Source organism: Thermobia domestica, chromosome 4 (assembly GCF_964235325.1).
Source record: "Thermobia domestica chromosome 4, izTheDome1.hap1.1, whole genome shotgun sequence".
Lineage (NCBI taxonomy): Eukaryota > Metazoa > Arthropoda > Insecta > Zygentoma > Lepismatidae > Thermobia > Thermobia domestica.
The window spans coordinates 244,919,105-244,934,222 of NC_137457.1; the positions used below are offsets into that span (position 1 = coordinate 244,919,105).

At 34.9% G+C, this 15,118-nt stretch overlaps 1 long non-coding RNA gene across 1 annotated transcript in view; it reads left to right on the forward strand.

The window, feature by feature from the left end:
• LOC145683480 (uncharacterized) overlaps positions 1 to 15,118 on the forward strand; it is a 102,535-nt gene that overhangs the window by 20,219 nt on the left and 67,198 nt on the right. Inside the window, exon 3 of the long non-coding RNA XR_014131119.1 lies at positions 12,304 to 12,365. This is a non-coding gene — a long non-coding RNA (uncharacterized LOC145683480). The remainder of the gene's footprint in view (positions 1 to 12,303; positions 12,366 to 15,118) is intronic.

Here is a 15,118-nt window from a genome sequence, read left to right on the forward strand (position 1 = left end):
CTCCTTGAATAGGATACTTGTAAAGCATGGACCTTTGTCTGTGACTAATTCTTTAAAAATACCATATTTCAAAATTACATGTTCATAAAGAAAACTACTTACAGAAGACGCTGTTATATCTGCTAATGAACCACAAATAATATACCGAGTAGCAGCTTCGACAACGACAATCAAATATTTGTCTCAAAATATTACTCGAGGGGTACACCCCTCAATGTCTACGAAAATGCGATAGAAGGGCGGCACTTGAGGATACGTTTGCAATGTACCATAAGCAGAACCAGGTTTATTTTTGCTTGACTGACAAATTAAACATTCCTTGCATTTTTGACATATATATTTTCAAATTAGGGAAATACACAGATTTCACTAAAAGATCATATGTCTTAGAAAAACCTCCGTAACTTGAAACAACGGCAGAAGTATGAGCCGCATCGAAAACTTTATAGCGTAATGAAACAGGTACAGCAACTAAAATTTCATACCACTAGAAGGTTTTTTTGTTTTCTATACAAAATTCCTTCCTTAACCGTGAAACAAAATGCTTGTCTTTCAATTTTCGGATTTTTCTTTTCCTAGTTTTGTAACCAATCAAAAATATCCTTATAAAACAGGCCCTTTATTTGTTCATATCTGAGAGAAGGCTCATCACTTAGCATATTGTTACACTCAGTAACAGTGGAAGAAAATACTCGAGGGTCTTCCTCATTTTGTTGCTCATCAGAAATGTCCCTGGGGGCACGATAAAAACGGGAAAGAGCGTCAGCTTCTATGTTAGACACCCCAGATATATGTGTCACAGTAAAGTTATATTGTTCAATAAAACTAATCCATCTAGCAAATTTACGTACATTTTTTGTTTGTTTCAAAAACAAAAGACTCTTACAATCGGTTTTCAAAAAAAGTGACGTCCTAACAAAAAATAACGAAAGGATCTCAAGACATATATAATGCTCAAAAGTTCAATTTCATAAGGATGTCTAGATTTTTCACTTTTACTTAAGCTACGGCTACAATAAGCAATAGGTGCTAACTCTGGGTCATCTGAAGAACATATAGATCGTTTGAGCATGGCAGCAAGACCGCGTGTTGATGCATCACAGAACAAGTATACAGGGTGTTTCGGATTATAATGTATTAAATATGACGATCATATGATAAGGTCTTTAATTCTCTTAAAAGCATCTTGCTGTTTTTGTGTCCACTTAAACGGTACATCCTTTCTGAGAAGCGAGTTCAAAGGCTCTGCGATCTCAGAAAAATTAGGTACGAATCGTCTTACAAAGCTAGCAAATCCTAGAAAACTTTTCACATGTTTTTTCGTCTTCGGACGTTCATAATTACTAATAGAGTCAGTTATTTTCTTGGAAATTCGCAAGCCATCGTATCCCAAAACCCAAAACCGTTAATGAAAATTAAGCCAATTTCGTTTTTTCTGGTGCAAGTTTAAGACCACGTTCTCAATTTCGTTGAAATAACTTCTTGGTGAGATTGATAACCTCCTCAAAAGTGTTTCCATCCCAGAAAAAATCATCAATGTACCTAAAATTTGTTAAGATTCTAATCCTACCAGTGTCATTTTCACTAGTATGTTTAAACCAGCGGAACTAGTGATAAAACCCTGTGTGAGAACTGTAAAACAAAAAGAACCAATTCCTGGGATTGAAAAGGCAGTGACATGTTGGCATTCCTCAGCGATTTTCACCTGGAAGAAACCGCTGAGCAAGTCAGTGCAGCACAGGTAGCAACACTTACTGAGACGCAAAATAATGTTTTCTATCGACGGTACAGGAAAACTGTCTGGTGCAATGTGTAAATTAATACCTGTACAATCTAAACAAAATCTGAAGGATCCAGACTTCTTTTTCACGAGAAGAATAGGCGAGTTATAACTCGAAATACACCTCCTAATGACCTCTTGTTTGAGCAAAGTATCAACCAGTTTTTTAACTTCTTCTCTTAAGTGGAAGGGTATTGGAAACTGATTGGTGTGAACTGGGAAGTTATCTAGCATTTTAATTTCATGTACGTAATCCTTGGCCACTCCAAAATCATCCTCTGACCAAGAAAAACAATCCTTATACTCCTCTATAACAGAATAAAACATTTGCTTCTGATCGTCAGAAAGTTGAGGGTTAATGTCCACGCGCTTGATATCAAAACCAGCAGGAAAGTTAGTGTTGTCTCGTTTACTGGCTAAACCATGAGTTTGAACACTATCTGTATCATTTGGGTAATGTGCACCCGGCCTAATGTCAATAGCTGCACCTAAAAGAAGATTTTTCTCTAAACACTTTTTGTTGGTTGGGTTGACTACTGTAATAACAGGATTAACAGGATTCACTTTAGACTCATTGACAAAAATTTCGACTTTAGAACAGATTTTCTCATTGGGTTGCAAAATATTTTTAACTCCCACTAAATCATTAATTTTACGAACAGGTACTGAAACACTGGAATTTGGTGGTAAAGTAACAGATTTCGCCATTATGAAATACGCTTGCATTAGGTTTGCTGTTTGTTCGGAAACTGTACCTATAGCATGACTCTCAGGTAGCGCGTGATCAGTGGGCTTCCCAAACCTAACTATATGAACTACGTGAATATCCTGGTTAATAGTAACATGTTGAGGAAGTAACCAATCATTCCCCAACAAAACAGAAGATGCAAATTTGTCTACAACTCTAAAAGTATGCGTAAATGAATAGCCGTCAATTTTGAACTTCAGCACAGCTAACGTGTTAGTTTCAAGTCCTTTACCCGAGATGCCACGGATTATAGTACGTCTTTTAACAAGTCTAGTGTTAGGAGGAAGAAGCTCCCTAGTGCAAATAGAAATTTGACTACCAGAGTCCAACGACGCCTTATACTCTTTGTTTCCAATAGTAATTTTGATACAAGGCAGAATCTTATCCCTAACAAAGGCGTAGTTATCGAGTGGGTCTTAAAAGCAGGTCTCTCACTATTCCCTGAACTATTTCCGCTATGTAAAACATTACAATTATCACATGCCTTGAATTGTGCCATATTGCACACTAATACTTTAGCCGGACAGTGTATATAATTATTCGCGTGAGACGTACTATGATTCTCTTTGCGCCTGTTCTGTTTGTTCTTAGCGATAACAGAAGTATTCGTTGCGGAGCTCATTCTATTATGCATATTATTATTATTATTATTGGCACTCTTCCATTCAAGGTAACAAAAAGAAGAAAAAGAATTCCATTTCTGTTGATGAGGAAGAATATAATATACAGACTGTTGATCACCGCATTCTTTCCCAGCGGATATCACAATGCAAACGTGCAAGCGTTTCTTTTCTCTCTTGTTGTTTTTCGAGAGGAAATGAAACATGAGAATTATCGCGTAATGAAACATCAGCTATCTTAGCGATAAATCCCGGTGTAGTATACTGCAAGATTTGTTCTTTCGAATTAGATTTAATAAGCGTCTTATAATTCACGATTAACTCAGCTGACTGTTCTTGTAATAGAAATTCACACAACGCATCAACGGATGAAAACGATGAAATGCATGATATTCAGTCTCCAATATATTCGTTTCAACTTAATGATTGCAGATTAAAAGTCAGTAAATCTTTACATTATTCTCTATCTAGAGTACGTATAAGTGTACCTTCTATCATATGTTTAAGAATACATTTTCTTCTCAAATAATAACACATTTGGTTCTTCTAATCATACTTTTCTTCAGTTCTGGAATGAATCTTACGTCTTTTTGTACATATTGAAACAGATTGGTGTATTTAAAAATGTGTAATGTGTTTACCTCACTGTGCTTTTACTGTTCAATGTGTTAAAAGGTTCATTTCAAGCGAACGTCTTACTTAAAGATGCTCTACTGTATAAGGATGTTCATGATAGTAACAATATAATCAATTAGTTCGTGATAAAGATGCCACTCTTGAAATTCTATTGATCAGAATGAGCACAGATAATAATGTTATCAGATAAGTTAACACGTATATCCAAATAAAAGTAAACAACTTATCAGTAAACATCCAATGGCAAAAGCTAGGAACCTAACAATTTAATGTAATTTTTCAACTTTATGAATGATAAAAAATAAAATACTATATATCCACGAAAGTTCACAGGCCTCTGGAGTTCTAAATCACATGATGTATACGAGGCGCATGTCAAGAAAGAGTCTATGTTATTATTAATAATAATTAAAACAGGAAAATGGGAGAAGAAGTGTATTGTGGTTTATATACAAGCCCTACCTTACCTATGTTTTAACTTACTGTCCATGAACTTCGAGATATTTCTAGTAGACACAAGCTTCCGTATACCCTCTGTATAAAATCTGCCGTCTGAGAGTGCACCCAGTTCAGAATTGATTTCCTGAGCACTTCACTGTAGTTGAAACGGTTATATGAAAATCGCCTTTTACAGGTGAAAAAAGAAGTAAATCGTTGTGGGGACAAAGTCAGAGCTGAAAGTGGGATGATTGAATAGTTTACATCGAAATAGTTTAATTAGACAGCTATGTCTGGTAGACATTGCTGCGAATCAGAAGAATTACATTGTGTAACATTCATTTCTGTCGATTTTGGATGCACGCCACAGATAATAATTCAAAGTGAGACAATACACATTTTCTGCAATGATTCTTCCTGGTCTCAACAAATCTACACGAATCACACCCTTTTTGTCCCGAAACGCAATTGCCATAATCTTGTGAGCTGATGATGTTTGTTTGATTTTTTTCTCTTTAGAGGAACCAGAGTGCAACTATTGCATTGACTCCAGCCTCAACTATGAAGTGGCGTACAATATCCAGGTTTTATTCCCATCACAATGTAAGAGATGGAGTCTATTTATTGTCATGGACGGAAAATCATGTGAGCTGCTATTTTTCACTCTGTGTGAAAGTATGTCAGCATTTTTGGCACCCACTTCACACACAGTTTGCGATAACCCAGCTTGTCAAAAACAATTCTGTGCAGTAACCCAATTTGTCAGTCAAGATACAGTGGACTGTTTTTTCATATACTTCTGGAAACTCTTTGGTGAGTTCAGTTATTGTGTACCGGCGATTGGATCGCTCTTTCTTGTTAATGCGTTTCACCAGATCGTCCATCTGAATACGGGAATTTCACTAAGCTCATTGTCATGAACCTTTCGAACCTTTTTTCGATACTCTCTGCACCGTTACCCCGCCTTGCTTTTAGCCATTACTGTCGGCTCGTAAATGGCACACAATTTCCGATGCATATCAACTGCATTGTGTTCTTTGGCATTCAAAAAGCGTACGACAAATCTCACTTTACGTTTGACGGGATTTTGTATTACGGCAGGCACTTCAACTTACTGCTACTCGCATGTATGAAACTTCATTCGGATAATTATATCTGTGCCGTAAGTAGAGAGTACTAGTTATTCTCCTCCGTATTCTTAACTTCATCAATGTTGCTAACTACTCTAAAATATATCAGCCTTTTTTGACATAATCCTTGTAGATATATAACATTTTTGTGGGTATAAATAGAAGCCGAGGATAATGTACACTGTCTCTACATTTCTGAAAATATGCTATAGAGCTCACACAAATTCGACATCTCATTTTAAATTTCGGTAGTCCTATCACTTTATATGGCTTACCAAAATTATTGTTCTGTATTTTTCTGTATTCTCTTAAAAACCTAAAGCACAATAATAGTAAAACATAACATCAATATGCAAATGACTGATTAGTGAAAGTGGCGAAGAAACTGACATTGCAGGATTTGTTATAATAACGTCTCATTTCGAAAGATGAAAATTGAATCTTTAATGATTATGGTGAAACAATATCTGGCCTGTGATTTTCCAATAAAACAATGATGAAAAGTTAATTTACCAAATGGACGAGATTCTGTTCATTTCGCTAGACTTGTTTACGAGAAGCTTATTGCATTCCCAAGTGTATTATGTGGGAAGAAGCCTGCCAGAAATCATAACCTCAATCCATATAATATTTACTATAGGGTTAGACCTCAGACTAGAGGTACCAAAGTACCAAACACAACCACACTTTGAAACAATTGAAGGACCATCTCAATTATGTGCTAGAACATATTGATCAGAATTTCTTTCGACATGCAACTGACAACATATTAAACCATTTACATCACCTGGCAGACAATACAGGCGTGTACACAGAATTTAAGTAGTGAACAAAGAAATAGTGAACAAAGAATCGGATAGACCCATGAAAACAAAATAAATAATTTTAAATCAGATCCGCGCGCCCTGTAGAACGTTTCCTGAGAGTGTTGTAATCTCGAGGTTCAAGAAAGGGCATACACAGAACATTATGTAATTATATCTATAATAGAAAATACACGATAAGAGCATTAAGGTTTTTCACCTAGAATATCTAAAATTCCATTTTGTAATGGGCACCTTATACTAATTACGAACATATAGTACTGCTGTAATGCCCAAGAAAACAAAATTCCTCGAGTGATCTAACAATATATAACAATAGTATAACCAATGTCACTGAATTCAATCAGAGTGTACAGACATAGAAAGCAGTTGTTTTGCAGTAGTTGCAAGTGAAAAAATTCACAGTCCAAACACAGTAAATGTAATCTGAAATCAAACTATCTGATAAGAAGAAATACACCACATTGTGAAGGAGTCATTTTCATGTGATGAAAATGACTAAAATAACCATGTAAAAGATTGCTAGCCAGGATTTACAATATTCAGTGAAATATAATACACATTTTCATAATTTATCATGCAACAATTCTTGTACCACACGTTCTATACTAAAAGGATCCTCACGAACATCATTTATCGGGTGAAGAAAGCTGGTATTAAGTTATACCAAATATTCCTACTAATTTATGATATTTATAACTATTAAATTGACGTAAAGATATTGGATCAGTGATATTCTACATACTACAAAAGCTGTCCCAGAAGATTAATATTCCTGACGTGTTTCTAAGCTTTAACTGCAAAAACACACGAAACATCTAAGTGAATCGCATATACCATTGCAGTATTTCCTTGAGCCAGTTTGTAGTTCAGATATCTCTTTTTCTATGCATCCAAATAATATGTTAAAGTAATCTGATTTATCTTTCGTTATATACATGATTCTACACAGAACACTAAACGAACGTTCGTACGATGCAATATTCATATATTTCTATGGTATCTTCAGATACGACAACGATTCATTTTTGTGTTTGAAGAATATTGTCTGGAAATGTCTAAGCATAATATTAAGTTTGCAGGAGATGTTACACTAGACGTGGAAGAGTTTGAAGAGATTATTCTGAGCAGATCCATCATCCGACAGAAATTTAAGTGTCCAACTTTTGTAAACATCATTGCTCATCATATAGTATATAATAATATTTAATTACAGGGTCAATCCATTCTAAGTGATCAAGGATGTGCCGATCGAAAATTTCCAAAAAAAAAAAAATCTAATTTTTCCATGAATATTTATCCTATATGAGGGTATTTCGAAACCACAATTAATTAATTTTTACAACATACCATGACGATACAGGGGCTTTTTCGATTTTAGGCGTTTACGTTGTTTCGAATATTTCAGCATGTATTTGTCCTACCAAATTGAAACTTGCTGAACATCTCCAACTTTTGTAGAGCTTTGATCTCTTAACATGTTTCCCTAAAACCACTTGAAGGGGGTGAAATCAGGGTCTGGGGTAGCAACATTTTGGGACATTGAAAATATGCTTGGGAAGAGGAAACAACTGACGCAGAGGTTTGAATTTGTGTGTGCACGTACAGCGAGGTCATAAGTTAATACACAAAAATTTACAAACCTGTAGCTGCTGCAAAGGTCTGAAAAAATCGTAAAGTTGGGAAATTGTGCCAAATTAGCATATTTCACTGTCCAATATCTCCACTGAGCCTGGATAAAAAAATCTGAAATTTTGGGAATAGATAGTCCTTTAGTATATCATAACAAACAAGATAGCGCGTTTCGTGTTTTTGGACAGAAGGGGGTCAAAGTATTAAGTAATGGCGTTTACATTCCGCAGTCAGTGTTTACAGCGAGTAAGTGTTCACTGACTTCAGATTGTAGATCAAACGAAAGGACAACAGTCTCCTGCATGAGTTGACAGTTAAAACAAGAATAAACATGATTGAGTATAATTGATATAGCAACCAGCAAGAGCAAGGAGTACTTACGGGCTTTTTGTCAAGAGTGCAATTTTGATCTTCCTCTCCTTCTGCTGATGATTCTTCGCTAGTGTTGCTGTTGGTGTGATAATACAGTGTCTTAAATAGAGGAAAGAAACGAGCTTGAGAGCCTTGACTGGACTAACCATTCATCTTACTTTATTTTACTTCACAACAACAAATTTTCAGTTGATTTTATGAACTAAACACCTCCTAACAAAACACGTCATTACTTAATACTTTGACCCTCTTCTGATCAAAAAACACACAACACGCTTTGTTGTGTGTTATGATATACTAAAGGACTATTATTCGTGAACTTTCAATTTCTTATCCAGTTCCATTGGAGATATATTGGACACCGAAAGGTGCTAAATTGGCATAATTCCCAAACTTTACGACCTTTTTAGGCCTTTGGGAGCAGCTACACGTCTGTAAATTTTTGTGTATTAACTTATGACCCCGGACTATATCCACACACAAATTCAGACTTCTACGTCAGTTGTTTCCTCTTCCGAAACATGTTTTCATTGTCCAAAAAAGATTTTATGAACAAAACACCTCCTCGAGTAACGTCATTCCTTAATACTTTAACCCCCTTCTGCTCATAAACATAAAATGTCCTTTGTTGTGTGTTATGGTATGCTAAAGGACGAACTATCCCCAAAATTTCAGATTTTTTTTATCCAGGCCCGTTTGAGATATTGGACAGTGAAGTATGCTAATTTGGCACAATTCCCCAACTTTACGATTTTTTCAGACATTTGGGAGGAGCTACAGGTTCGTAAATTTTTGTGTATTAACTTGTGACCCTGGACTATATGCACACACAAATTCAGACCTCTACGTCAGTTGTTTCCTCTTCCCAAACATGTCTTCAATGTCCAAAAATGTTGCTACTGCAGACCCTGATTTCACCCCCTTCAAGTGGGTTTAGGCTAAAATTTTAACAGATCAAAGTTGTAGCTTTGCACGAGTTGGAAACGTCCAGCAAGTTTCAATTTGGTAGGACAAATACATGCTGAGATATTCAAAACAACGAAAACGCCTAAAATCGAAAAAAACGCAAAATGGCGGCAGCTGTTGCGTCGCCATGGGATGTTGTAAAAAATAATTAATTGTTGTTTTGAAGTACCCTGATATAGAATAAACATTTATGAAAAAATTAGATTTTTTGGAGATGGTCTAGCGACAATTTTTCTTTTTTTTTCGATCACTTTGCATGGATTGACCCTATATCAAAGACGAATTTAATATTAATGCATATCTCTGATATATTTTCTCTTAATGCTGATCGCATTTTTGTAGATGTTAACTTGTATCATAAGTTTCATATCATTATACAATATTTTTTACCATTACACTGCCTTACCAATACAATTCTATTATACACTATTTTTAGAAATTATATTGAAAGCTTTGCGATCAACATTATTAACGAATTTAAATACATTTATCCTGGTGTCATGAGGAGTAATATTTGATATTTTCATTCGTTCGTATTAAGTTGGAATGAATAAAATGATAGTCAGAAGTGCCATAACTAATAACAAAAAGGTATAAATTACAACATATATTCAGTTGAAGTGGTCACTGTCTGCAACTGTAGACTTACCCATCGCTCAGCGAATGAATGGTTCTTGTAGAGAGAAAAAATTAGAGACGGCGGTACGTAAAGGTACCCAAACATATGCTACAACATGTAATCACCAAGAGATTTTTCATCTCGCTGGAAATGATTGATATGCAGGAAAAGACAGCATATAGAGGAACATTCAGCACAATACGATGTGTGATTAAGGGTTTCATGCTGTATCTCTTGGCATGTCTTCATATCCCTTAAGCGACATATAGGTGATTTATTGAAGCAATAGGACACCATACTTACTGAAAATGTAAGGGAAATTCTAGATATGTCTCGCTTGCATTCCATGGATTCAAAAATGTAATAGTATAAAGTGAGCTCCTAATGTAGTCATCAAAAAACATAATGGATCATAGCCACCATAACAACAATACATTTGGTGGGAAAGACTAATACGAGTCACGGTTTTGGACATTGATCGTGACCAGTACTTCAATTAACTTATGATTGTCGTAGGTGATACATGATTCATTAGAAATGGCAATCCGATCGAGGTAATTTTCCAAACTATTCCAAACACTCTGATTATTCCACACCTCCAGAGAATGAATCTTGATGTTTAAAGACAGCTCATGAGGCATCCATGGGCATCTTTGCATCTTACCGATGAAATCGTGATTTTTGTTATGGCTTGATTTTTAAATAATACGAGTATGCTACTTATTTTCTTTCTGTCTCTCTAAATACTTCTATCTCTCTCTCTCTCTCTTTTCCCAGCTCTGCCACAACAAACACCGATTCCATCATAACTATACTCAATCTCCGCCAAAGCTGGGGACAACAAATGTGAATACAAGTAGCGTTAAGTGTGTGAACAAGTACATAGATTTTGACTCGATACAAATGACTTTGTGAGAAAATAAAATTCTACTAGAGAGTATATAACACATATAATCGTATGTATAAATTAAATTACATGCAGATTACATCAATCCTACAAATATGTAAGACTTACTACTTTTCGATTTACACGAATTATTATTGCCTTTTGATGAGCTCTATCTTTTGTATATTATTAATGTGTTTATGATACTCAGAACAATCTCCGACTGGTCAATCTACTTTGAGGTTGTCAGTGTCCTGCCATTAAGTCACAAGCAGTAGCAGGGGCCCGTAACTAATTGTATAGGTGATGATCCACAATTGTCCACGCCGATTTGGAATGCGCTTTCACATTCGGTTCTTCGAATTTTTCCTTTGATATCGTAATCAACACACTGTTACTTTATATATGGAGATACGAAAGAACGTTGAAACATGTGTAAATTCAAATTAATTCACTATTCGTAATGTTCGACCCACCGAAACACTAGTGATAAAATGGGGAGCGCGTTTCGACACACTGAGTTATCAACCGAATACATATAATTTTCGCACAGTTTACTAATCTTAATGCTCAACCCACCATTTCTTGATAATAAGGTGTGGACCGCATTTCAACACAGATGCACTGATTAGTTCGGAGTCAACATCCGAATGCTCGTTGCTTCTCTGCCAATCCTCGTGCAGCAAAAGCGTCATGAGGAAGAAAATTTCCCGAAAGTTCCTATCTACAGAACCAAATCGCAAGTATATTACTAAGGAATGCAGTGCGCTGGCAATTTCCTTTATTGTTTTCTCCATATAAGGTGCTCTGAGCGAAGCCAAGCACACAAACACATAGACAACCATACTAAGCTTGTAAGAGAGAGTATACCAGGAATTCTTCCATCTTCCATACGAGGCTTGGTTAATAAATTCGGAATTTCTGTTTTCTTTTGATCAAAACAATTGATGAGCCTCAAAAAGTGATCAGACCGACTTCTTAAGTCTGCTAAATGTTAGGGGTATGTATTGTATCTAACTCGCCTACACTGGACGAAAAGCTTTCCAAAGGTTTATAGTTCCTGACGAGCTCATCCAAACATGATGTTAGTCGAAGACAAGGGGATCATTTTGCAATTCTGTGTCATCGAAAAAAAAAAATGAAACTCGAACGACGATATCCGCTTTCACTAGTTAATTCTAGGCCAAATACAATGTTGGCATTTGTTGTGTTTTTTTTATGCAGATGTCCCATTTGGTGCTCTCAAAGAAAAAAAATTACTCGCAATTATGCATTATACACTTGTATGCAACATTATTTAACATGGAAATGCGACTTGAGTTTCTGACTATTCCGCCCTGTTCTCTAGGTATGTACTGAGTTTGTTTAAATGCTTGATCTTGGATCACTGGTGTGTCGAATTTCAAGGAAATGTTTCCTACTTCAAATAAAAGTGGGCATTTCATTTGTACCAACCAATGAAGAATACAAAATTTCTTAAGAAACAATGAAAATGAAAAATAATATTCATTATCATATCATCATATGATAGCTTAAGCTATCATTCATTATGACAATTATCTTAAGGAATATAACTAAATTATTAAGCCACAATTTATAAGAAATAAAATTGAATAATTAATAAGATATAAATGTGCTTGTTTATTTTACAGAAATGTGTATATGTAGCAAGTATCTTCCCATACCACGTGAGTGTAAACACCAGTGTAAACCGGTATGTTTGCCTTCAAATATATTTGAAGTTTCCAACGATATTTTAAATCTATATAAGTTTCAAATTAAAACCTTATGTTTTATGATCAATTATTTATTCTGCAACCCAATAATACTTAAATAAGTATGACTTCAAAACAATTTTTACAGTATATTGTTGACATAAAAATATTACAATAATCTTACAGTCATTAATTTTCAGTTCTGGCTTGGAATATTATATTTATTTTCCGATTCATATAGCCTTACAGTAGTAGAAAATATTGCTTATTTACATCAGACTTTGATTATGTAACGAGTACATTGATATTATAATCATGCTATTTGCAAATGAAATATGTATCTTTTTTTTTTTTTTTTTTAACAAAACTGTTGTGCAATTGTATACGTAACCTGTTTTGCCCGCATCAATAAATGGACAAGCTTTCAACTGGTATTACATTTCTTGCTACGTACCTGAGGGAAACTAGAAAAGCTACATATTAACAACAAATTTTATTTACATACTCAAAATTTAAAATTTTAAATTTTTTGAACTGGCAACCCTGACGATGTAAGAAATGAAACCTGTATGAAAACCTAATTCACTAAATATGCAAAAAGTGAGGTCAGTATTCATAATCTAAGTGAACTAATAGGTCTATTAGTCTATCTTCTAGTTCTTCTTCTCTTTAGAAAATAAGCTAATATTAGGTTTCTTGTCCCTTGATCAAGAGCTAAACCGTACAAAGAACAAAGAAAATATTGACTCATATTTCAGTGATTCAGTGACTTTCCACTTTCTTTGCACCACCACAAACCTTTGAAGGAGCTTTCTATATTTGTCGGGGAGGTTTCTACACAGAACCTATCAAATAATATAAAGGATTAAGTCAATAGGTTCAATAATGACTAAAATGCAGTTACTTCTGCTGTTGACTATACTAAAATTATGAAATAATAATAAAAAAAAATAAATCTGTACTGATGAGGAACCAAAATGCATGGCATGATAAGAAGTAAATGTTTGAGCAAAAAGGAAACAATACTTGTCCGTCTCATCTTCTGAAGCAAAAATTATACAAATTTGTTAGCTGTTTTCAAAATTTTAAAATAAATGTTTTGCTTGAAGGACTCTAACTCGAATTCGATTTACAATTCAGCTTTTTAAGCTTTCAGATCAGTCATCAACAAGCAAGTTGTTAGCATATGACTTACCAAAGCATTATTATTATTATTATTATTATTATTATTATTATTATTATTATTATTATTATTATTATTATTATTATTATTATTATTATTATTATTATGTATTCTGCCTTTTCTCAGGTTCTGGACCTAATAAGGATGTTTTTGTTTCCTTTTCAGTTCAGATTTGGGCTTGAAAATATTTCTTCCACGTTTCTCGATCTTCAGCTTCCTCTTTTTACTGCCAATATTTTCTTCTATTTCTCAAATTATCGATCAGTTGTTTTTTTTTCCTATTCCTAGCTTCCCTTCCATCTTTCCTTCTATGGCGGTGTGAAGAAGACAATATTTTCGTAAGATATGTCCAATCCAATTGGCCTTCTTACGAAGGAGACTGGATATAGGTGTCCTCTTCTGTCTTATCCGTTTTAAAACATCTTCGCTGGTTTCTGACTCTGTCCCTTTTATCTTCTCCATCTTTCTCTAACATCACATTTTGAAGCTATCCAAATATTTCTTCTCTAACTTCTGTAATGTCCAGCTCTGTGAACTATACAGTCCAATGCCCCATATATAGCACTTGACCAATTCTTCTTAAATCCAATATTGAGTCTGTCAATTAAGAGTGATCTTTTCTTGTTGAATGCTACTTTAGCTATGGCAATTCTTGACCCTGACCTCTTTGGTGCAGTAAGCGTCTCTTGTCAAAATACTTCCCAGATACTTGAAATGATCGACCTCATCAAGTTCCCTTTGTTCTATTCTGACCCGTAAGGGCGTGTTTCCACTTGATAGTCTAATGAATTTCGATTTTTCGATGTTGATTTCCATTCCATATAATTTTCCAGGGTCAATTATTTTGTCAATCATCTCATGTAGTCCTTTTTTGGTTTTAGCTATTATAGTATCGTCTGCATACTTAATCTTGTTAATGATCCGCCCTCAAATCTTGAGATTCCCAATTCCCATTAATGCTTCCTTCATTAAACATTCATTGTAAATGTTGAATAATTGAGTCGACATACTATATCCTTGTCTGACTCCTCTTCCAATCTCCACACTATTGATTTCTCAATCATTTAAGCGTAACCTTACTCGTTGTCCTATGTACAGGTTGCAAATGAGTCTTCGAACTCTCCAGTTGACTCCGATTTCTTTAAGTATTTCTGGAACTTTCGTTCAATTGACCCGGTCGAAAGATTTTCGCCAGTCGATGAGCGCAACTCTTCCTTTACATTAAGAACTCTTTCTGTTATAATTCTCATCATTCCAATAGAATCTCTGGTGCCTTTTCCTTTCCAGAATTTAAACTGATCTTCTTCCAACCTCTCATCTATCTTACATTCCAGCCACCTGTTTAGTATGCGTGCAATGATCTTTCCACCGTGGGAAATAAGGCTAATGGTTCTGTGTTCGCTGGATTTCTTTGCGTGCTTTATCTTTAGCATTGTAATCATTGTAACATCAAGAAAATCCTATGGTCATTCTCCACTCAGTTAGGTCTTGTTAATAAGTAAAGTCAGCACTTTCATTGCATTATCTCCTAATCCCTTGAATAATTCTACGGGATGTCGTAGTCTCCAG